Source organism: Lynx rufus, unplaced genomic scaffold, assembly GCF_022079265.1.
Source record: "Lynx rufus isolate CCGP_SWC_20201006 ecotype Redwood Valley unplaced genomic scaffold, mLynRuf1.p SCAF_13, whole genome shotgun sequence".
Classification (NCBI taxonomy): domain Eukaryota; kingdom Metazoa; phylum Chordata; class Mammalia; order Carnivora; family Felidae; genus Lynx; species Lynx rufus.
In genome coordinates, this window is record NW_025814827.1 from 27,737,335 (window position 1) to 27,761,600 (window position 24,266).

A 24,266-nucleotide genomic window follows, 5' to 3' on the forward strand; every position below is an offset into this window, starting at 1 on the left:
AGCTTGAGATTCAATCATGACTTGTCATGGGAGCTGCTCAGACTGAGACTATCATGCAAAGAATGAAGACAAAATATGTGAGACTTTAAATATCTTCCTGAAACACACGCTTCCAAACTCACAGAAAATTGATGGAACAATCACTCCTTCACATGAAATAACCTAAAGATTAAGAGAAATGTAGGTTTTCAAAAGTAAATGATATTCTTCCCCAAACCCAACCATCTCCAAGAGGCTTATAGCAATGATTCTCAGATGTAGAACAAAAATTCCTTTCAAATAGAGCTCCTGAAGACATCATTAATTAAAGACTGAGAAAATAAATTAAGTAAAAAAAAAAGCCTCAAAGTAAGGCTGACTCTTTTAGTGAGACAGCTACTTAGGACTAAAATAGGGAGAAAGCCAGAAGAATAGGAACCTCTTTTCTGAGCAGGTTAGCTCTAGGAAACAGATGACAGCCTATGTTGAAGCTTCCCTTCTCCTACCTTCCCCAGCCCAGTCTCCCCTAACAAACAGCTTAAGTCTTGTTACCCAATATCTACTTTCTCTTCTTCCATAGTAATAGAATGATCAGCTGGGCACCTGAACACTGAGGGTAAAGACTACATTTCCCAGCCCCCTTTGCAACTAGATGTTGCCTGGTTCTGGTCAATGGGACAAGAGAGGAAATGATACTTCAAATTTCTGTAGTGCAACCTTAAAGAAGGGGCCTTTCCCTTCCTCCATCCAGCTACATGGCAGTGAAACTTCTTGGGCCATAGAGAGAGAAATATGCCTTCATTCCAAAGTTACAGAAGAGGCTTACAATCCTAAGACTCTTAAATGTTGGCCAACTGAGAGCAAGAAGAGGAATAAAATGGTAAAGGTAAGACACAAATTGAACAACTTCAAGTTGACATCTTTCACTAAAGTTTAAGGACTATGCCCTAAGTTGCCTTAAGAGAGGGATTGGACAATCTAACCTTACGAGACATGGAGTGATGAGAAAGATCTAGGTATGGGGGACTTTGCTCTTGGAAATTCTGTCCTTAGTTATTGCCTCAGGGAAAAAAAAAGTAAACTAAAAATACATAAGAATTGATTATGTTTCTGATTATTTACATAGTGAATGAGTATAGGGAGAGATGAAGCATCGCCCTCACGGAGTTGAAAATGAATGCAGTCCACATTAAAGTTTAAAATAGAGACTTGGGATTACATCAACCAGGTGCCTTACTTTTTCCTCAGCTTTGTTCTGGGTGCCGTCAAGCATGAGGAGCTGAAGTACTGATCCTCCCACCCAGAGTCTGGCTGGCAATAAAATGATACTACCTTTTGTCATCTAGGAAGCAGTTACTCACACAGGACAGGAACTTATCTTGTTGAAGTAATACTGGAAACCTGGTCTTAAAAAAATAATAATAAAGACTTGTGCTTTACCATACTGACATGCAATATCTTGAAATCTGCGGGGGATTTTCCTACCTGCTGGGGGTTATAGAGTGTGAAAATACAGCTGTTAGCAGTTTCAACAGTAGATTATTTTACGGAAATTCTCATGAAAAAAAAAATTCATATGCATTTTCCAGTATTCCTTTTCTCCCTTCTTTCTTCAGGAAGCATCTAAGGAGGAATACAAATTTAGTTGCCTTTTTTTTTTTTTCTCCCACTGTTCAGAGTGCCCTAAAGGGAACAAATGTGGTAGGGAAATAAAGTAAGGCTATGAGTTTTATAAGATTGGCATACAAAATTGCCTTCCTCATTTTGTGCTGGGAACTCAATCAAACACTTTATTTTCTCTAGGAGAAGAAACCGAAACCCAAAAACACACAGACAAGAATACCTTTCATCAATTACTCTCACAGAAATCTTTGAGAGGTTGGTTTTCTTGTTCTCCCTTAGAACTACATTTATAACAAACTCCAGAACAATCTACATGTGGTATCATAAGATTTTTTTTTCTTTTTGGCATTTCCATACAATTGTGGGTCAGAACAGTCTTTTGCCAAAACATGTACCTGAGATATTCATAGATTTTAACAACACTTATATAACATAAACAAAACATTTACTTTGTTTCTTTTCAATATTTCCTCCAAGCAAATTTACATGCTTCGTGCTGTCACTGCCAGTTTGAAATTTAGAGCCCCATTTTTTTGGAGCAGACTATTTTGCCTTATTTTGTCTGTTTCTGCCTTTTTGTTAGAAAATATATTCATCACAGTTTAGGCTCAGTCTGCATCCGTTCAACCTGACAGGACATAAAGTATTTGGCAAAAATTCCTCTCTTGGGGGTAATTCCTGTCAGGAGTTAGTTGTTGAGCAAAATCCTGAGAGACTGGGTAAATGAAGGACAGTTCAGTTAAGAATCAGTAGTTCCCTTTTGGTGCCAAACAACAACACCAAAACCCAAGTCCAAAACAAGCAAAGAACAATTCTGGCAGGCCAGGACAACTGGTTGCCCAGTGTCATAACGATGATACTATCTACTAATGACAGATTTGAAATTAAAATAGTCATCACATTTTAACAGCATTGCTGAATACTGGCTATGTCTCTAAAGGATTAGTTAGACATTTTGACCTGAGGTCTGGTCCTTAGGAAAGATTATTAATAACATCCAGGTCCCTAGTAGTGCTTCTCAAGTCACAGCCTACCTCAAAGTTAGCCTTTTATGCATAGATATTTGCTTACATGGAACATTTTTAGACATGCTACTCTGGAGTCTCAGCCCTCAAAAAATCTCCCCTTTCTAAACTATTTTTTTTTTGAAATATGGTACATGATTGAGAGAAAGTTTTGGGGCCCTCAACAAGTTCCCTAATAAGAGGCAAAGCATTCTAAGAAGGATGGCTACAGGCCTTTAGTAGTTCCGAATGAGGGAATATGTGACAGATGGCTGAGAGCTAAGTCCTATAGGAATGGGGTACCAGCTGGTATCAAGGAGGGAAACAAGAATGGAAAGAAAGAGAGGTGGCAGGGTATGGCTGTCACCTCAATAGTTTTACTGTAAGAGGTAAATTTGAACAACAAAAACAAAATAATGATGATAATAATAATAATAATAATAAACTTCAAAAGTTGAAAAATAACAACAAAAAGGATGGAAATAAAGAATTAAGGTACAGGTATTAGAGGTAAGAAGATGCCAAGACTGACTCAGTGAAGAGCCCAAACACTAGTTTGAAAGCATGAAATTTCTTTTCAGTAACCTACCTTGCTTACTGAAATCCTGAAACTTACCAAAGAGAAGGTGGGTGTTTTATCTGAGGAGGTTTCTTCCCTAAGAGATGCAGAGAGCCTCTAGAAAAGGTAGTCTGTCCCTTCCCTTTTTCCATATCACGGGACTGGCTTTCTGTTTGTGTGTCTTTTAAAGACTATTTTAAATGACCATACATATCAATACAGGAGAAGCTGCCTCTGATTTCAGAGACCTCTGTGAGGTTCTCTTGCTTCTACGAATAACCTTGATGGAAGCTGAAATGGTATAAACAGAATTGCAGGATTTTACAGTGGGGCTAGACCTCTGAGAGTATTTTAAATCAGGCTCCAGCCAGTTTAAAGACCCTTTCTTAACCTTCTGTGGCAGAGGAGTAGTGGAGAACAATTATTTTGGAAGTGAGATTCCCTGTTCAAATGAAAATACTTATTTTCAACTTCCAACTCTTCTTTGTGGATGAGTTTTTAAAATCCACACTGAAAAGTAGGATTTGAGAAAAGGAGCTCAAAGAGACAGAGAGCAGAAACAGGAGGGCTACTCACCCAGGTGATAGAAGAATCTGAAGAGTTCAAGAGGAAGCCCTAAAGACTGTGTCCTTGAAACCAACTGTGCAGCTGAGTTCCCACCCAGCTTGACCCAGAAGTATCTTCTTTATGAAGCAGTTGTTTGCAAAAAGATGAGGACCATAGCTATGTTTACCTTTAAAAAAATCCCTGGTGACTTGAAACCATCCTCAGATAATTATAAATCTCCTATTTCTGCTACCTTAGAGGCAATCATTTGTCATCTTTTCTCTCTTTTTAAATCCTCTATTCTCATTTATCTAGTTCAACCACGATAGAAGGGGGTAAAGGCAGAGAGGGAGAGAATTACGGCTGGAGGCCCTAGCCACACGAAGGGTAACAGGTGAAGACACTGAAATGGCAGAGGCAGAGACACTCTGTGGCCGTGAAAAGACAGAAATAAAAGCAGAAAGGCAGCCTGTTTCCTACCCAGTCAACCCCTTTGTAGGAGGAGAGCAACCTGGAGAGACACTCAGGTCTCTATGAATGTGACTAAACTTGGTCCATCAACATTACCATGAGCAGATACTCTGTCATCTCATTACCATGCTCATGTTCCCCTGATTCCTGGGTAGCAAGACAGAAATATCTTCTTTATGGGCTGCATGTTTTGTTACCAAAAGTCGTATGTAGAAACTCCAGCTCAGGTGGGATGGTGGTTGGAGGTGGGACCTTTGGGAGGTAATCAGGATTAGTTGAGGTCATGAGGGTGGAGACCTCAAGGTGGGATTAGTGTCCATTAGGAGAAGAGAAAGAGACTAGATCTCTCTCCTCTCTGTGCCCTGTAGGGACATAATGGGAAGACAGCCATGTGCAAACCAGGAAGAGAGCCCTCCCTAAGAGCCTGACCAGGCTGCCATCCTGATCTCAGACTTCCAGCCTCCAGAACTCTGAGAAATAAACTTCAGTTGTTTCAGCCACCCGACATACTGGTATTCTGTAAGAGAAACCCAAACTAAGTCACCTTTTGTGATCACTGGTCTCAGGAAAGGCCCTAATATTTGCTACATTGGCCTAGTCTAATAAAGCAATTATTAACCAATATATTTTAGTAGCCTGTGCCCAATTCATCTACTCAGGAAGATAAATTTCCTTTTTTGCTACCAGGATAATGGTAAATATGAGTAGAGAAGAGACTTCCCTGCATTAATGAAAATCTTGATAGTGTAGTACTGTCTCTCTCTAACTAATTAGGTTTCAGAATGATCACACCCCTGAATCTTTTGGGTCTGACTTGGTATTAAGTCATTTATAATTAGGCATCAACTACAGCAAGCTTTCTATTTGTCTATGATTTATCCATGGTATCAGGCATCTTTAGGAAAGTAAGCCCTTTATATTTCTTTTATCGGCAGAAACCTCATTAATTTGTTGTGTGTGTGTGTGTGTTTTTTTTCCTGATAAGGCTCAAATTATTACCAAGGTAATCTCCGAGTAAGTTTCAATGAGCGGCCTCACAAGGGGGAATGGTATGCAGGCAAGTGGAAACACAGGCCCCAGCCACCTGCATGCAAAGCCTCTGCTCATCTTCCCTCACCAACCGCAGTCTCCCGGGGAGATGAGGATTAGGCTGAGCATGTTAATTCAGGATGGAATAAAATGGCTTAAATCTTTAGGCAGTTCCATCCATACCTAGATATGGCAACATTTCACCATGCAGCAATCTTGTCAGTGAGGAAACATAATGCACAAAACTGTCACTAAATTATACACTGAAGCCAGTTTGCATCGGTGGCAATAGATTTTATGATAGATCCTACGCTGAACCAGGGTACATAATTTATATCTATCCCACGTCTCTCGCCTCTCCTTGATAAAAGTCAGGAGGAAGGCATATTTGTATTCCACTGTCCTCTGCCGAGGGTGTTTAACATGCTTATAGGCCAAATGAAGCCGCTTTGTTTGTTATCTCCTGGCTTCCAGAAATAGTCAGCTCTGATAATGTGCCACTGGAGTTCTGAGTTACCACATCATGATGTAATGGCTCTGGGAGTACAGTGAAACCACAAACGTCCAAATGAATTGACACAATTTCCTGCAGAGGAAGCAATCTGAAAATAATAGGCAGAAATTCTGGCTCCTTTTACACTTAGAAGAGATGACAATCATCACTGAAGGGGTGTCTGGGAGTGTTCTGGTGGATCCACAAAAGGGAATGCTCACAAAAATCAGGCTTTTTTACATGCCTGGTGAACCCATCAAGTGTTCTTTATTTACTTTCTAAAAGCATATGGCGGGGGGACAGGTTTGTGGAGTAAACAACCAATGCTGAGAACCACCCAGTCATCCTGTTTAAGTTTGGGTACCCTGTCAAGAGTTCCACAAAAGGATCATGCTCTCTTTTACCTCCTGACTTTGCACCTGTCATTTCCTCCACATGGAACCCTGCACTCCTTCCCAACCACTCCTCCTTTCTTCCTTCAACCCACCCTGTCTCCTCCCCAGCCTTCAAGTCACAGTATAAATGTGGTCTCCATGGGGAAGTCCTCACTGAACAAGCCCGGAATTTAGGGAAGATCTCTCCATGTGCTTGCTCAGCAACCTCATCACCTATGTCCTCTTCAAGCACACTTCTGTCCACTACACTGCAAGCCCCCTGGAGGTAGGCACGGGACTTTATTCATTCACTCTCCTATTCCCAGCAGCTCCCACATGCCTGGGACAGAGGAGATGCTCAATTAATGTTTACTGAAAGATTATTGAAAGAATCCAAGCTTCTGTAGAACCCAGGGAACTCCCTCTACAACTGTCCCTCCAGCACTTTGTTATGCCATCTCTTCCCTTTCCAAGTGCCCTCAAAGAGCACTGCAGCCTATGTCCAGCCTGGTTATGTGCATTAATGAAAAACTGAATGAGCCAATATTGGGCCATATACATTCAAGGTGACCCTGTAAATAATTGTTCTTATCAACAGGGCACCTCTGAGCCAAAACCCACTAGAGAAGGTGGTTCGACTCTGGTATAGTAATACAACAAGGCAACTTCTCTAATATCCCAATCCCAATTCCAACTCTACTCACCCTGCAGAAAGCAAGTTAATTAAAGCTCAAGAAACACAAAACCTAAGTTTTCTCTTCAGTCTTTGAAGACTCTCTTCTGCCTCAAAAACAGCCAGTGCAGACACACCATAAGCAGGCACATTCAGCTTTGCTAGATGCTAGCTTTCTTCTAACACCTTCCACTCTCTTTTGCTTTAATTCCCCAAGGGGAGAAAAATGCATGGTATCTGTTAGATTCTTCACTGTAATTTCCCATTATTTGACCTTTGATCCCTTCAGCCTCAGCTCCTCAGTTTCACAGCATCCCCTCAAGGCCCTGCCATTTGTGGTTGAGATTATGGGATACTTATCAGAAATAACTAGCTTGCAGAATTTTCTGAAGATCAATGCACACAATGCAATATCTCTTCTCCTGGCCATTTTCTGTACCGCATTCTGACAGGTGGAATTGGAGGTAAAATTTTTAGAGTCAGCCTTCTGGTAGCTCAAAATACATTCTATAGGTCTTGTCCAAGACGTGAATAAAAAAATGTTAAAGCATCTATGTCCATCTTATGTCTTCTCACACTGGGAACGCGTGATATGATGAGAAAGAAAGGAGCACAAGTTTGTGTCCTCAGAGACCTAGTTCCTACTCCTCAACACTGCCATTGCTGAAGGCCTAGGGCCTCAGCTTCTCTGGGTCTCAATTTCCTCATAGTAGTCTTTTACTATTTGACCTTGTTATGTGTAAAATAAATTCCCAGAAAATTATTCCCTAAAGTAAATTTTAACTATATTTTAAAACCAAAGGAAAACTGATTTTGTATCATCCACTGTTTTCCCCATTACTCTGGCTGGTGAGAATGGCCCAGGTTTCATGGAGACACAGAATTGTACATGAACAGGCCCAAGAAGATGTGGGGATTCCGTCCATCATTGTCCTAAATGGCTCACTGAGTAAATGATTCTCCTTCTTTTCTGAGCTCCTTTAGGGAGGGACTTGGAAGGTCTGCAACATGAGGAAGGATAAACATTGGCTGAGAATCCAATGTTGAAAATAGGGTCTGTCCTAACATGAAACACAGTGTTAAAATGTTTTCAAGTATTCTGTGATGATAATAATAATGGAAAAATCTTTTATTTCTCCAAAGAAACTCAAGGAATTTCATAGTCACATCAATCATCCTTGCCACTTCCCCATGAGGAAGGAAGAGGGCAGGCACTAATATGATATAAATGGCAGCAGCAGAGTAAGCCATCACATTGAACTAGAGCCTTATAAATTGTTCGTTGCCCCTTGTAACCAAACAGTGAAAGGCAAGTGGGGGGAGGCTTGGCCCACTCTCAAGCCTGAAGCAATATCCTCTCGGAGACCTCCAGACAAGTCGGTGCACCCAATTTTTATAAACGGCACTTTGGACAACTATTTATCACTGATTAAAGCCTGTCTGGTCTTATATTTCGAAGTCATCTTTGCTGTCCGGCATTTTTCACTGCATAAAACCTGGTATCCACCAACTAGCATTTACTGGATTTCCCCTTAACTCTCTGATTGCCATCAGTATTAACAACTACTTATCATTCCCCGATTACCATCTGAGTTCTTGTTCCTGGGTTCTTGTTGTCCAAAAAGAATGAGCCAAAGATCTTTTCATGCTTAGTCACTGTCCTTTAAAAAATAAAGAAGACAAAGTCTTCTCTGGGCTTCTCTAGTCTAAATATCTCCTTCTCTACCTTGTTGGCTCACTCTCTGCAGTCTTTCCAAGTCCTCCTTGTTTTCCTCCTTATTATTAAAAATTAAATTCCTATTCCATGCTCTATTCACCTCCACAAATGCTCATGCAATTCCAGTTTAAAAAGGAAATAAATGGCCATATCCCTGGCAGCTGTGATTATCCCCATCTCTGTACCATTATCAACATTTAATGGGTTCCTATGAAGTTCAGGACACGATACTGGCCACAAATTGCTGAAGCAAGCCCAGTCTCTGCCCCCAGGGCAATCCACCTCTTGAAATAAACTGGTATGGCCCAGCCTGGACAACAAACAGTGGGTCAGGGTGGCTAATTGGGGGAGGAAAGCACATGGAGGAAATGGCTTTGGTCAAGGACAATTCCCCCAACTCGCTAATGCTGGAAAAGCAGTTTTATTACTTATTGAGGGTGGAGGTCAGTCTATAAAGGGTTAAGGAGACTGCATGGTAAGGATCCAGAGGCACTGGGTACACGTCACTCTTCTTAAGAAAACAAAACTGATGTGAAGGATATACAACAGTTAAGGGTCATTCCAAGGTCAGGAGAAGAGTCTCCTCTCAGATACAAATTTCCTGGTGGGGAAGAGGAGGAGAGGAAGGAGAAGGAAACAATAAGCAACAAAAAAGGCAACAAAAACAAAAAACCTTTCCATCTGATGATTTTAAGGCTATATTTTGCTCCCAGTCTCAGTTTCCTGAGGTAACTCCAAAAAAGAAAAAGGAAAGCTCAAAATAGAATTCGCTGCATTCCTTGTACCACAATATAGGTGTGTAATGAATGCACGGAAGGGAGCAAATAGGTTTTTCCTATAAAAAAAAAAAGCACACAATCAGCTGTCATCCTAGAGTCCTTCAAGTAGGTGGATTTCAGAGTGGGCCTGTTCGACCTCAAAGACATCCGCCTTCCAATCTGAGAGTCTATGATCTAATTTCCAACAAACCCACCTGGAAAACTCCTAGTAAACAATACCTGACAATGTGACCACAATGGAAAACTCAGGCAGCCAGGGAATCAGGGGCAGCCATGCAACTGCCTACAACAGTGTCTTTCCTCTGAATATCTAAGGATCATAGATGGAGGTTCATTCCTTATTCATTATAAAGCTAAAGACCTGAAAACTCTCCTGACCATGGTATTACTTTTCCTAGAAGTGTAGCTGGAAGTTGCAAAATTAGAGAGCATCACTGGCTCTTGAAAATGGTGTTTTTCTAGAAAGCACTGCTCTACCCCCAAGGAAAGTGCTTCAGTCCAGCACATCCCTCAACAAGCCTTATTCTTGGGCACTTAAGGTTTTTGTTTTTGTTTTTGTTTTTTTGTTTTGTTTTGTTTCTTCTTTTTATACAAAAAAAAATTTAAAGAAAATGTATTACTCAACACAGCTCCTTTTGAGTGTGGATTCCTTGCCACACTGATGATACAAGGCTCTGGTTCAGCTTCCAGGAGAATATTTTGGCCACTTCATAATTATTTTGCATGTGCAAGTCTTATGACTAATGCATCAGTTACTTAGCACCTTAATGATGTCTTTTTCTAAATAATTTCTTTTAATTGAGGCACCTCACTTATTAGCTTGGTAGAGCTGTAGCCAAGGGCACACTTCTATGACACATACTAATTCACAGTGTCCCTACCAGATAGATGGGACTTTTCTGTCCCTTAGCTGTCTATCCATAGAGAACACTGGGGAAGAATTCTGAACAGTTAGTATTCTAGGCTTCTTCTTATTCCCTGGGAAGGTACAACAAATTGATGAGATAGTAAATTAGACTTTTGTTAAATCAACTCAGTTTGACAGTAATGGTTAAATTCAAACCAGAACATCAATAGCACTGAAAAGTAAGTTGACTCTGTCACTTTGATGTGTCTGTGACTGCTATGACCATCTGAGAGCAAATGGATAATGCATACCATTTAATTCCACAGGATCCTTTTGTAATTTCATTTAAGTTAGTTTTCAGGCCAGACTACTCATATTGGGGAAGTCAACTTAAGTACTGGGGGGTTCAGCATGATAATGAGCTAAGCTTACATCAAGGTAACTGGGTGACAATGCAACTTACACCATTATGAAATGGTGTATGTATGAATCTGACACTCCTGATATCTGGGTCTATAAAGTCACTATAAAAAAGGTGTTGTTCTCAACAAAAACCATCCATTCCACAAGGCTCAACAGGGGTAACCGTGCATGTAGAGCCCAGTCGTTCTGAAGTCAAAGGCTTCATTCTGCAGCCAACCTGTTGCCCACAATTTGAGGTGTGGTTTTCTGGTTTCTAAAAGTAACTTTCTATCTCTGTCTTCCTTTTCAGATCCACCCAAATTATAGCTTTGGCTGTGAAGAAGGGTTGGAAAAATGACTGCATAGTGAAAAAGGTATTTTTTTAAAAAAAAATAATTGCACCATTTACTTGTTCTGCTTCAAGTCTAGCCCGCAGAGTCAAAACATATCGAAATGACACAAGACAGCCTCACTGAAAAGTTGTCCTATGCATGGCTCATGTCTTTCACTAACTGAAGACATATGCTCCCAATAGCCCGTTGCAGATCATGTTCTAGGAAGAGGCTAACTTTGCTCCAACTCCTCAGAAATTCTCAGAGGAAAGGAAAACTGCACAATACCCCTCTGCTGGGGCTGCCTCCAGGAGGGGGTCCTTCCTTTCAGTTTCAGGCCTCTGTGCTCTTTCTGGGGGTAAAGAGTTCCTACTGTTATGTAAGGGTCTATGTAGAAATTTATATCCAGCCCCAAATTATCAACTAGCAGAATACCTGCTACATTCATTAATTCATTCTGTAGTACTTATTGAGAGCCTGTTATATCTCAGGGATGATTTCAGGCACTTTGTATCAGTGAAGGTCCTTGTGGAGTTGGCATTCCTGGCAAGGGTAGTGAGAAGACAGAAAATAACAATAGACATAATAAGTATGAATATATTAGTAGGTGATAAGGGCTAAGAAAAATAAAACAGATCTCAATAAGGGGATTGGGAATTCCAGGAAGAGGGGATTTAGCAATTTTAGAATATGGTATTCTGGCTAGTTCCTTTGAAAGGTATACTTGAGCAAAGGCTTGAAGGAGATGAAAAAGTTGGTGATACCAATGTATGGAAGATCATTTCATGCAGAGGGAACATCTACTGAGAAAGCCCTAAGTCAAAATCATGAATGCCATGTTTTGAGAAAGTCTAAGAGGCCAATGTGGACTCTTCTAGTGTGACTGTGGGGGTGTTAGTGGGGCAGTGGGGTGCTATAGGAGATGAGGTCAAAGAATAATAGGAGTCCAGGTCATGTGGAGTCTTGTAGATCAGTGATTCTCAAACTTTGAAATGGATGTAGGTCATCTGGGATCTTGTGAAAACGAAGAGTCATATCCACTTGGTGAGGGGCAGGGCCTGAGATTTTCCATCTCTAACAAGTTCCCAGTTTGCCTCTGGTGCTGCTGCTCAATTGCCCATACTTCAAGTAGCAGAACTTCCAACCACTATAAATGACTTTTACTCTGAATAATGTAGGGAATACACTGAAAAATTCTGTGACTGTTGAGGACAGACTGCAATGGGGGAAAAGCAGAGAAGAAGGGAGACCAGTTAGGAGACTATTATAGTAATACAGGAAGGGATAGTGATGACTTGGATTAAGGAGCTATCAGTGGAAGTAATTAGATTCTGGATATATGTTGAGAGTAGAGCTATAACAATTTCCTGATGGATTAGAAGTCATGTGTAAGAGAGTCAGGAGACAAAATGATGCTAAAGTGTTTGACCTGAGCAACTGGGAAATAGAGTGTCCATCAACTTGAAATGGGGACTGCTGCAAGTGGAATATGTTCTAGAATGTAGGTTTAGGAGTTCAGTTTGGACATGATACATGTGATGATGTTAAAAAGGCAAAGTCTGGAATTTGAAAGAGAGGGCTGGACTGGACATGAATGTGGGAGTAGTTGACAGAATGTATTTAAAGCCATAAAACTGGATGAGTGTGTAGATAGAAAAGTAATAGCCTTGGGCACTCATCTCCTGGACTTCCATCAGGGAGTCTCCTGTCCCCAGGAGACAACAAGAGGAAGGCTGGAAAGTGGATTCTCTCTCCGGTTTCACTGGAAGCCACGCTTGTGAACTGCGTTTGAAGTGTCCTTCCACATTTCCCATACACCTCCCAGTCATATGGGTAACAAGGCCATTGTGTCTTTAATAATGGCTTATGGACACATGTAGAGAGGGAGAAAAAGTGTACTTTCCCACCCACTACAGTTTCAGTTTCTATGATGAAGCTACATCTATCAGCATGAATTATTATCTGAATGGTCAACAACTTGAAGTCTCTTCGGAGTTTGTTGAAACAAGTGAAAAATCACCCAGTGAAAGGTAGTAGCACAAAACATTTACTTATTCATTCAACAACACAGAGTGTTGACACACAGTGTCCGGCCTAAACAATACAGAAGCTACAGAGAACATTACCTATAGATCTTACCTACCTAACCACTTCAATAATCTTAACAGCTGAGCTTGGCTGAGATGCTTTAAGAACTACACACACACACACACACACACACACACACACACACACACACACACACCTGCCCCTGGGAATCTATCTTGGAACCTACTCAAACCTACTCATTCTCTCTGGCTAAGCTTCTGTTGCAGATTTATCCCTTTATGACCTTTCTTTTATCTACCTGCTACCTTGCTAATTGAACTTGAGGCTCATCTATTTTCCTGGAATGCATATTTGGCTCAGTTCTACCCATGCCTAAGGCCAGCTGTAGTTCCCAAGATCCGGGGTGGGCAAAGCTGTAGGCCCTCTGTTTACTCAGTACTGGAGATAATTAGGAACTCTCCTTAAGAAAATTATGGTATAAGAGAGATTAGTATTACATGATTGCTTAACAAATGACTGATTATTTAATTTGATGTACACATAGATGTGGACTATGAGTAGCATAGATGCTATTATGTAACTTATGGACCTTTGGTCCATTTTGCCTTATGTTCCATCTCAGACTATGGTACCATTTTTGGAGAATATTGTCATTCTCTGATATCCCTCCAATGGTTAAGTGTGCCTGGTTTCTATTAGTAATTCACTCTGGGTCTCTCATCCATGAATTTATCTATATCTTTCCTGAAACTATTGACATTTTAGAATGTGTCATCTCTGGGGGTAATGACATAACATTTTATGTATCACTGGAAAGTGACAATGGAGAAGAAATCTGTCAAGGCCTGCTTTGGTTTCTGTTCCCCTAGCCTACCTCTCCCAACGGCATGGCACACATTCCTCCCACCTATAGACAAAGCCCTGCCCCAGGCTCTAGGGCCAATCCTATCTTTAATCACAAGGATTTAAACAGTTCTCCTTCAACACTGACTCAGAATCAAATCACTGTAGCTGCCAGTTCATTAGACAGCATGACCCAGTTCTATAAATGAGTTTCTGTTTTATTCCTGAGATCAGCTCCCTACCTTGTACCCTAGTTCTGGCAGCGTAATCTTTGTCTTGCTCCTTTGTGTTGAGGTCCCCAGCTTGGTAACCTTCCCAGTACTACTCCCAGCCTTCTAGGAATATCTCCTGCTTTTTTCCCCCAGGGCTGGGGTGATGGGAATCCTAGCCCTGAACACTGGAACTGCCTGATGCTGCCTGTTTGCATGTCTGCCTGCTTCATGATCCCACATTTCTGTGCTCTTCCCACCTATCAGCACTGCATGGTGTTTCATATCTGATCCTCTACACTCACTGCTTTCTGGATCCATCTGTTGTTACTGGTTTAACTATGTGCAGGCCAGGAGTGAGGCATGAAAGATACTTGCTCTACTATGAGCTTCACTATGAGCAAGTGAAATAAGGAATATTAACCTGAGCACTGCTTACTGCTGTGCAGGTTACATACTGCTCAATTGCAGAGGACAACATATGCAATGTCTGAAAGGTACAGCATATTGCAATGTAAACGGCACCCCCTGGAGTTGTGCTGTGCAGCAACCCTGATGCTAACCACAGCTTGATATCCTGGGGATATAACTTAGAGATTGTGCTTATAGAAAGTTAAGTGGTTATCAGCTTATGCATCAGTGTTTAACATATCATCAGCATTTAAGTTTGGGAATGCTGACTCAAAGCCAGATAAACTTTAATTATAGCCTAATAACAGAGTCAGATTCCAAAGAAAAACAAGTGAGGCAGTATGCCTAATCCCGAACACTTAGTAAAGTTAAATAATTTAACAGACAGTAAGAATTAAAATTGTCATGATTGAGGCAGGCTGTTTGCCCAGGACAGGTGGCTTCATTCTGAAATGATACAGTACATGTTTCAGACTGTACTGGTCCTCGGAGCGTATGTGTGGCCTGAGGTGTGCCAAAGGCATTGCTGCTTTCAATCATTTCCTCCTCCCACCTGCTACAGGACATAGCTCCTCAACATTAAAGTCAGGTTTTAGGACTAACTGAATTGGAGCCCCACTTAGCTCCCTCACTTGCTCCTCCATCCCCCTAGCCCCCCAAATTTATCTTAGAAGTCCATTAGTATTCATCTTAACACAAAGCAACATTAACTCAATGGTTCATGTATATGGTTCTGAAGGGATATGCTACAGGCCAGATGTAATGGGCAAGGACAGGAAACAATAATCTCAAGACATAGGGGCAACCTAATATATTTAAGGAAGTGGAAATTGATCTGAGAGGCAGGAGATGTGGGATCCAGTGGAGGTTACACTACTAACCACAGTGCAACCGTGGCCAAGCCATGCTAATCTCTGGGCATCTGCCCTTTCAACTGTAAAGATGAGGGAGTTGAGTTAGAAGACATCTAAGGTATTTTCCACCACTAAATCACAGATTATAAATTGGCAGTTGAAGCTTGTTTTGTCGTGGAGTCCCTCAGTGGTGATCTTCAGACAGCCCAAGGACACAGACTAAACTGATGGCATAGGAATCCCCAACCAGGGTGGAGGAATGTCCCAAACCAACTCCACCTCCTCCACTATTCCCTCCTAGGCAGCTCTGAAGGAAGATGAATGCTTAATTGCAAAGTAGGCGCTCAAGCAACAGCCATGTGTAATTGAAAAGGTGATTTCATAGGCACCATTTAAAACATAAGGAACCTGGAAACCATACACCTTGGCATTCACTCAGAAGGTAGTATTGCAAATACTTATTATATGCCTAGATTTGCCTCTCATAAATTAGATTATAATGTGCATGGTTAATTCTAGCAAGGTATTAATATCACATTAATCTGAGTCATAAAAATAAAGTGTTTATAGATCTTATTCAGCTCGCTAAGAACCAAGTGCCATATGGAAGGTGGTGTCAGAGGATGAGGTTCACAGATGAGTCTCCACACTTCTGTTCAAGGAAAGACACCCATATTTTTCAAGTCCACTGATGTCTTCTGCCTATTAGATTTAGCTCAAGTTCCATTTTTCCCAGAGCAGCCTCCACCAAGCCAGCCTGCAGTACCCCTCTTCCTGATGTCCAGAGACACTTACTGCCTGCACCCGATAATGAACCCCTGCATCCTGACCATTGTATGTTTTTCTCTAATCACATATATGTAAGTCTTGACATTCTGATTAGATTGTAAGCTCCTTCAGACCAAGATCCTGTGATGCATTGCTCTTTTATCTTTTCAAGGGCCGGGCATTGGAGGAGGGCACATATTTAATGCTCAACAAACATGTTTTGAATAGAATTAATTTCATAGACTTTTGAAGAGTCTGTGGGCCAGGTTGGGAGACACACTAACAGATTAGAGGATCTCTGTCTTAAGTATTTACCAAGGGACTGAAAAGAGAAAAACGTGTGCACATAATCACTGAGACACAAAGGTAGTGAAAAAAAAAAAGAACACACCATTTTGCAATCAAAGAGGAGAGAGCAATTCATTGCAAAAGATGGTTCTCAAACTGCAGCATGCATTGGAATCACCTGAAGGGCACACCTGACTAAGGTCCACTTCCAGAATTTCTTATTCAGTTTTGGAAATGGCCTCAACATTTGCATTTCTCACTAGTCCCTAGGTGATGAACTAACGCTAGCTCAGGGGCAATACTTTGAGAACCACTGGGCTAAAAGGCAAATAGGCCTGAAATAATGAAAAGCATCTCAGCAGTTATTTTCATCTTTTTGAAAGGACTGGAGGGGACACTGCCAAGTAAGCACTATGAGTAAGAGAGGTAGAGATATGGAAGCACCCACAATGTTTAGGGATGGCAAATAGCTGTATGCAGAGATGAGATTCCCAGAATCCAGGGGCATTATTTTGGGCACCTTCAATGTCATGCCATGGAACCTGGGTTCCTTATTGGGTGATAGAGAATACGGGACTGTTGTACACAGATTCCAAGGAAAGGCTGACAACAGGCAACAATGGAGAATGGACAACAGGGCTTAATAATTAAGCCACTAAACCAATCTGTCTTTATTAAGGGAAACCAAAATAGAACTGAGACATGTGTTCATCCGAAAGCCGCTCCATATGTTTCTGGAGTTCATCTGAGTAAGCAGGACAAAGGTCTCAATTTGATCATTGCCCAGGGTTTTGGGATTCTGCTTTTATTATCACTCATACACACAGAAACACACAGGTACGCCAGAATTTAGAATACGCCTCTTCACACACCCACACGAGTCTGTAGCTGTGAAGTTAGGATTTAGCCCCAGTGCTAAATGCATAGGTGTGGAAGCACTGCCAAATGCACAGGGTAGGATACTTCTCTAAGTCAAATCATGAGCTGTCCAGAATGGAAACACGATGCACCAAGTAGAGCTAAAGAGGAGGAAAAGGGTATTGAACTTTCCCATCAGGTTCTGTTTGAATGAAAAAGTTGGGTTTGAACTCTGTCTCCCCAAATAAAAATGAAAGCCAACACATAGTGCTAGACGCTATTCTAAACACAATAAATACATCATGCTATTTAATCCTCACAAGAGATGATCGCTATCTTCATTTTACAGATGAGAAAACTAAGACACAGAGAAGTAGAGAAATATGACAAGGTCACACAGCTAGTAAGAGGTGGAGCCAGGATTTGAAATCAGAAAGGCCCCAAATCAGCATCTGTGTGTTTAACCACCATGCTAGGTTTGCACTCTGAGTTGTACAAGATCCTGAGGCTACACGTGCATTTGAAAAATAGTCTCGATTTGTCCCTCATTCCTCTTCCCTCCTTTTCTCTCTTCCCACTGCCTTCCCGAATTATTGAACATCTATGTTTGCCAGGCACTATGCACATAAATTGAAGCTGCTTTTTAAAAGTTGAACGAAGCAGCTGTTCTCAGCAAAGAAATAATTTTAGCAGTGAACCCCATATGTGGCCAGTATACAGGGTCTTCAAAAAGATCAAACCACTCCATGGGGCCACCCTCTCACAGTGCAGCTTTGGCTACACTTGCAACTTAATAAAATTCCAGGACCTCGTCCCCAGTCTCATTGAGTTTCCTATCACAAACTGTACTGAACCTTTTTGCAATGCCAAATAGGATTCAAAACCCCCTGGAAGAAGAGAGTGCAAAGAGGGCTTTTATATAGTTATGGGAAAAAAATACCTTAAAACACATGCATCTGAAGCCTTCTTTCAATTCTCCCATGGAATGCTAACCTTTATTTGCAGTTTGTGAGATTCATGTCAGAAGCTTGCTATAGCCTGAGGTTTAAACCAGAGAGATTCTGACTTGGTCCTGAGGCAGGTACCTTTGTAGCTTTCTAATCTCTCTCTCTCTGAAGTTCAGGGCTTTTAAGAGAGGTTGGTGATGTTCCCTGCGGAGGATTTTCTGTCATTTCGTGGGCAGGAATACATGGTTGTGATACAAAGAACTCAAGTTGAAATCTCTTTTCGTTCTGCTTAATTGCCATTATTGGCCTAATTGCAGGTACGGGGCTCAAAGAGAACGCATGTCACTTGCCATCTGTAGCCGGAAGGTGCTTGAATCAAACCAAATCTGTTCAGGATGCAAAAGACACTTTAGCATATGCAGATGCCCGAAATGGCTTTACAGACCCAAATCCTTTTAATAAGCTTAAGACAGGCCTGAATTTATTTAAATGTCTAATTCTAAATGTACGTATGCCTGGTAGTAATGTTTACCATCTGTCTGACACTGCCTGTTGAGGTAATTGTCAAGCTACAGTATGACATATGGTGCACATATTTGGACCTTAAATATAACAGCCTTGGCATGAAACAATTGGAAACCAAGATTTAATCTTTGGTATCATTCAAGTTGGAGTTGAACAAACAGACAGTTCTGGGCTATTACTGTTTTCTTCCTTGATGATAAATACTCCTCCGTAGACATGCTTGAGAACAACATTGGAGGGACAGGCCTCGTTTCAATGCACTGCCTTTCTCTTGCTCTGGCTCCCGCACTTAGAAACCCGGTTTCTAAGTTGGAAACCCAGTCTTCCAGTTGGAATGGCAATTCTGCAGTGGAGGCCAGAAGCCAGTCTCCAGCCCAGGCAGCATGTGGTCTCAGCCAAAGAATATAAGGAGGGTCCCACTTGAGAGCAAAGCTGGTTGCCCGGGTGGAAGAGGCTGAGCAGAATCCGAGGCAATGGCAACAGCCTCAGATCTTCTTTCTACTCTTTATTCTATTTGCCTATCTTCCCTTTTCATCTCCATTCTATTTATTTTGCTTTCCAATTGTCATGTCAAATATGGTAGCATTGGAGGAAAGGAAGGGAGGAAGAAAGGCTAGAAGCTGACAGCTCCAGGAGCCCCCCTAACACCCCAGGGAAATGCACATGACTCCAAGAGATGAGAACAACACCCTTTTCAAGTTATTTTGGTTAAATGATGGAGACCCTAGAGTGACAAATATCTCGGGCACTGCTCCCTTCATTCTTTAAATACTAGCAGCACTGTAGCATTAGATACAGCTGTGTGGATGCCTAAAGCCTGACTTGAAAGACCTACTTTATGCTTGGATTAGAGGATGAGTATAGCTATTGTGGTTGCAGTCGCTGTCTGGGTCTAAAGTGATGTAAATATGGCAACAGGAATAATATAACTCTTGCAGTAATGCAACTAAGAATGTGGTCAGTGCCTCTTGTCAATGGGTATGGCATGTCATTATGCACAGCACTCCATACAATAATAGCTTCCAGTATAAAGTCAACATAGACACTCTTTCTCTAACCCTGTTTCTATCCCTAGGCTCCACTGCCTCTTCATTTAGAAAAGGAAGCATGGGGGATTCTGGAGGATGAGCATGATACTCAACAATGATGTGTGTGTGTGCGTGTGTGCCTGCAGAGTTCGGGAGGTTTGGAAGACGAAAATGACAATATGCGGGGTTAGCCACCAAGGTAATCCAGCCTTGGATCTTCCCCCAGTCTGAAATGACGACTTGATTCCATATTTTGGCCTCCTGCCAAGTTCTGTATTTAAGCCTGAAGCTTAACATGTCCTCTGTTCCTAATTAGCAACAAGGCTAAATTTAGCAAAGGTTTCTCTGGTGCCACCACAGTCACAAAACGATTCTAAAATCTAACATGAAGGCATGTTACTTGATGGATTTAGGAAAAGACAAAACAAACCTGAAGGTGCCTCTCTGAGATCTGATGGCTCCTGGTGCCAAGAAATTTTGAGGCAAAGGGATAAAATTGGCTATTGTGTAAATATGTAAGTTTTGATACAGGAAAGGCCCTCCCTTGGGGCTCAGAGTACACAGTGTGGCAGCCCAGGGGTTACACTCTCAGAGAGGCCTAGCCCAGGGGAGCAATGAGAAGAGGGCAAGATTCATTTCTCATGCCTCCCAGCTCCCCATTAGGATGTTGCTGTTCTGCCTCCTTTCCTCTGACCACCCCCCAGCCCAACAGATCAAAGTTCCCCTGTGCACTGTCATCCCTCTGCCCCTTGCCTCCCCAACTTCTCAGCATGTTGAGACTTCAGTTGTCTTATAGCAGTAACCCCCGTATCAGCCCTTCCTCCTGGTTGGTGCTTCCTCTCCACTCTCCACTGCTTTTTATTTTTTTTTTTAAATTTTTTTTTTTCTTTCAACGTTTATTTATTTTTGGGACAGAGAGAGACAGAGCATGAATGGGGGAGGGGCAGAGAGAGAGGGAGACACAGAATCGGAAACAGGCTCCAGCCTCTGAGCCATCAGCCCAGAGCCTGACGCGGGGCTCGAACTCACGGACCGTGAGATTGTGACCTGGCTGAAGTCGGACGTTTAACCGACTGCGCCACCCAGGCGCCCCTGCTTTTTATTTTTTAAATATTTCACATCTACAGAGGAGCTGCATGAATATGATGATGATGAACGATGAACAGGTGTATCACCTTCACTGTGCGTCACCTTGCTGCTTATACTTTATTTTTCCTTTATCTCTTTCCTTGTATGTGTGTGTGTGTGGCGGGGGGTGTACATGTACGATGTATGCGGTATTTTGGGTTGTATTGCTGACCATGTGAGAGTTAGTTGGGCATCCCAACTCCTTCACTCCTCGGTATTTTCACATTCATCCCCTAAGAATAAGGACATTAGCTAGATAATCACAGTTATGACCATCGCACTTAGGAAATTTAACACTGATACTCTACGACTAGCTAATATACAGCCCATGTTCACATTTCCCCAATTGTCCCACGTGTCTGTTATAGGACTTTTATGTGCCATACTGATGTTTATGGAAGGTCTAGGCCAGTGGTTTTGCAGAATGGGCTTACTGCTGTAAACGTCACTAAGTATTATCACTTTTGCTACCTCCTCAGTGGTCTCAAACATCACTGGACACTGTTAAATCTTATGTTCTTATTTTCACTTAAGGTAAAGAATGAAGATGCCAGATGACTTGATGGAGGGCAGACACCCAGCCCAGGACCAGCCAGAGGAACCAGGGCAGAAGAGCATGTTTATGGTCCTTTTTCCTGCCTTCATTTCAGATCCCCCCTAGTGCTGTAACTCCAGCTCACATGAGGCCTGATTTCCTTCCTTACTCCTAATCTATATCCGCTTCTCATGCAAACAGCCATGTTGAGCCACTGTAATTATGACAGGAACCAGACAAATTCTCCTGATGGTGACAAGCCCATACTCCCCACTTCTCCTTTTTCCCATCAAGGACAGGGAATTTCCACTCCCCTCCACAAAGAGAAAAACTATGGTGAGACTCTACTGGACTCCCTCCTCTGTGAAGTGACTCAGATCTGAGCATGCCTGGCTAGCCCATTCCTCTTTTGCTCCAAGCTGCCTGTCTGAGCGGACACACTTACATGCTCTCGTTAGACTCTGTGTGTGACTGCATGCATGGTGGGTGCAGTTAGGCAGGTCATGGTCAGCGTAGAGAGCAGAGTAAGAGGCCTGTGTGGTGGCATATCAAAGCCATGTCATGTTCTCAAATTAGCTTCATCAAAAATAAAGCTGCTATTTTGATATTTATCTGTCTGGTGCCTGCAATTCCCTGTTGTTTTCTATCTCAGGAGGGCTAAATGGTCTTATTTGTTGGCTCTCTGAATCCCCAACTTTCTGATCAGAGTATTAACCATAATAGAGCAACACAAGTTTCCCCCTGCCCTCACCATGGAGTGGAATGGATGCTGTGTCTGCACTGAACTCTTCCCTCTTGAAGGGTACGATGGGTTGCCTAGGCTGTGGGACAATGGGGAGAACTCAGGGCTGCTCAGGCAGGGTGGGGGTGGTGAGGACAGAGGCAGCCAGCCAGCTTGAGTTGAGCCCCAGCCAGCTGATCTGCCAGGAGACTCCACAGAATTCAGAAGGTGGGAGGAGAGGCTCATGATTCTTTTAAGCAGGTGCAAAGAAGTTGAAAATGGACAGGCTGACTCCCCATTTTAAACTCTGTGGGGAAAGGGCAGGTCTGGCTGAACAGCAGTATAGCACATCATCTTTGGAGACCGGGCGGGTGGTTGCTGGACGGCAGCGGAGGAGCAGGGGGCTTTATGTCTGGCTGCCAAAGGCTAATGCGTTTGCTATGCAAACTGAGCCTTGGGTTCCTACTAGGTTCTCTGGAGACACTTGGGCTTCTTTACCAGGAGGTGACTGAGCTGTTCTTTCTAACAAAGACTTGCCCTTAGATACAAAGAAAAATGGCCTGTTGTTAGTCGGGGGTTTGGGGGTCGGATTAAGCTTAAGTGGCAGTAAATATAAGGATTGGGGTCTCTCAACCTTTTGCTTACATCACTAAGGCTTTAAATGATCCTGAGCGATGTCTGGCTTGTCTCTGAGTGTGAGAAGAAACGAAAGACAATGATGTCATTCAAAGCAGAGGTGAGGATGTCTAGGTCTTGAGCTGTCACACATAGGGACGTGATGTGTGAGTGTGTGTGTGTGTGTGTGAGTGTGTGTACACGTGCACACACAGACACAAGCAAAGATATCGATGTTTCCCCCAAGGAAGAGTGAAGTTACTGTTCATGCTATCTCTGCATGGCTGCCAATACTTGAATAGTTTGGCAAATACCATCGCTTCCACCTCTACCACACACATACGCTTGTTTTTCTTCCCAGAGAGTATGAACAAAATGACCCCAGGCCCTTGGTGTGTTCCCCGAGTCCTGACTACAATCATTCATTGCCTCCTTGGTGTGTGCTGAGCAGGTTTGATGATAGGGTTTGGTTTCTCAAGTGAAACTTTTGAGACCCTGTGATCATGGGGCTTACACAGTGCATGGTACAAAGGAAGTATCTAGTAAAAGGGTAGACATGTTCTGTTCTTTTCTGTGAGTACCAAACAGTAGGGTGTGCAGGTTAATGACAGGCAGTTCTAGACACAGTTCTGTCGTTTATTAATTTGGTGACTTTGGTAAGTTACTCGATTTCCTTAAGTCTCATTGTCCTCATTTATGAAATAACAATAAGGACTACCTTGTGCTATTGTTTGAGGTTGTCATTCCTGGCAATATTCAGAACTCAATCAAATGTGGGCTGGAGCTGAGAGTAGTGCTTTGTCAATAGGTTGCTATATTGGAGAAAGTCTTAGTGGGCCTCGGCGCCTCATCTCGTAATTAACATGGGGTTGGGTTAGAATCTCAAATTAGAAAATATCTGCCATTGCTTTGTGGAGATGTGTGTGTAGGTTGTGGTTCCGGGGACAGGAGTTGCCTTAGGAAGTCTTCAAAGGAGGCTTTGAGTCTCTAATTACTTGGGAAATTTTTCAACAAAAACTCCCAATTTTACATAGTGCTTGCATCAATCCAGAGTCAGAAAATTGCCTTTCTGGACATATAAAAATATTTAAAGTATATTGGAGAACAAATTAATCTGATACATGAACCTTTGACAGACATCACTAAACTTCTCCACATTATGTTCTCCGCCTGCCTATCAAATATTCTGCGTTAGAAAGAATGGGCCAAAATCTTGCATTATGGCACCTGAAGGGATTGCTAACTCAAATGTCTAGTCTGTGACTAAATAAATGAGGTTTGCTGCCCAGTGGCATTACATTAGTTGTGGAACTTCTCCCAAGGTTGATATCATTAAGAGAAGGGGGATTTCCATTTGTCTTTAGAAGGAGCAAAAACCATACACAGGGTTCATAAATCATACAGAGACTGAACATGTGCTTGTGGGTGTATGCGCAGGCGCATGTGTATGGATGTAATGAAAATGCTCAGCTACAGCTAAATGCTGACCACCCTCAATTTCTTGTGCTACTGCCATTTTATTCTTTTTCCCCTGTGATGCTCCCATTTTATTCTTTATTTTAGGGTTTCTCTCTTTCACAGCAGTTAGCAGGGGATGCAAGGAAATGAAATTAATCTATGCTCCAGGCGCAGACTTTCTGGCTAGGAGGAGAGAGATCT

At 42.2% G+C, this 24,266-nt stretch overlaps 1 long non-coding RNA gene across 1 annotated transcript; it reads left to right on the plus strand.

Moving 5' to 3' along the window:
• Window positions 1-746: 746 nt before the first annotated feature.
• Window positions 747-21,880, plus strand: LOC124508063 (uncharacterized). The gene is made up of 3 exons (XR_006961209.1): window positions 747-865; window positions 10,807-10,870; window positions 21,271-21,880. It is a non-coding gene; the product is annotated as an uncharacterized LOC124508063 (long non-coding RNA).
• Window positions 21,881-24,266: the final 2,386 nt, after the last annotated feature.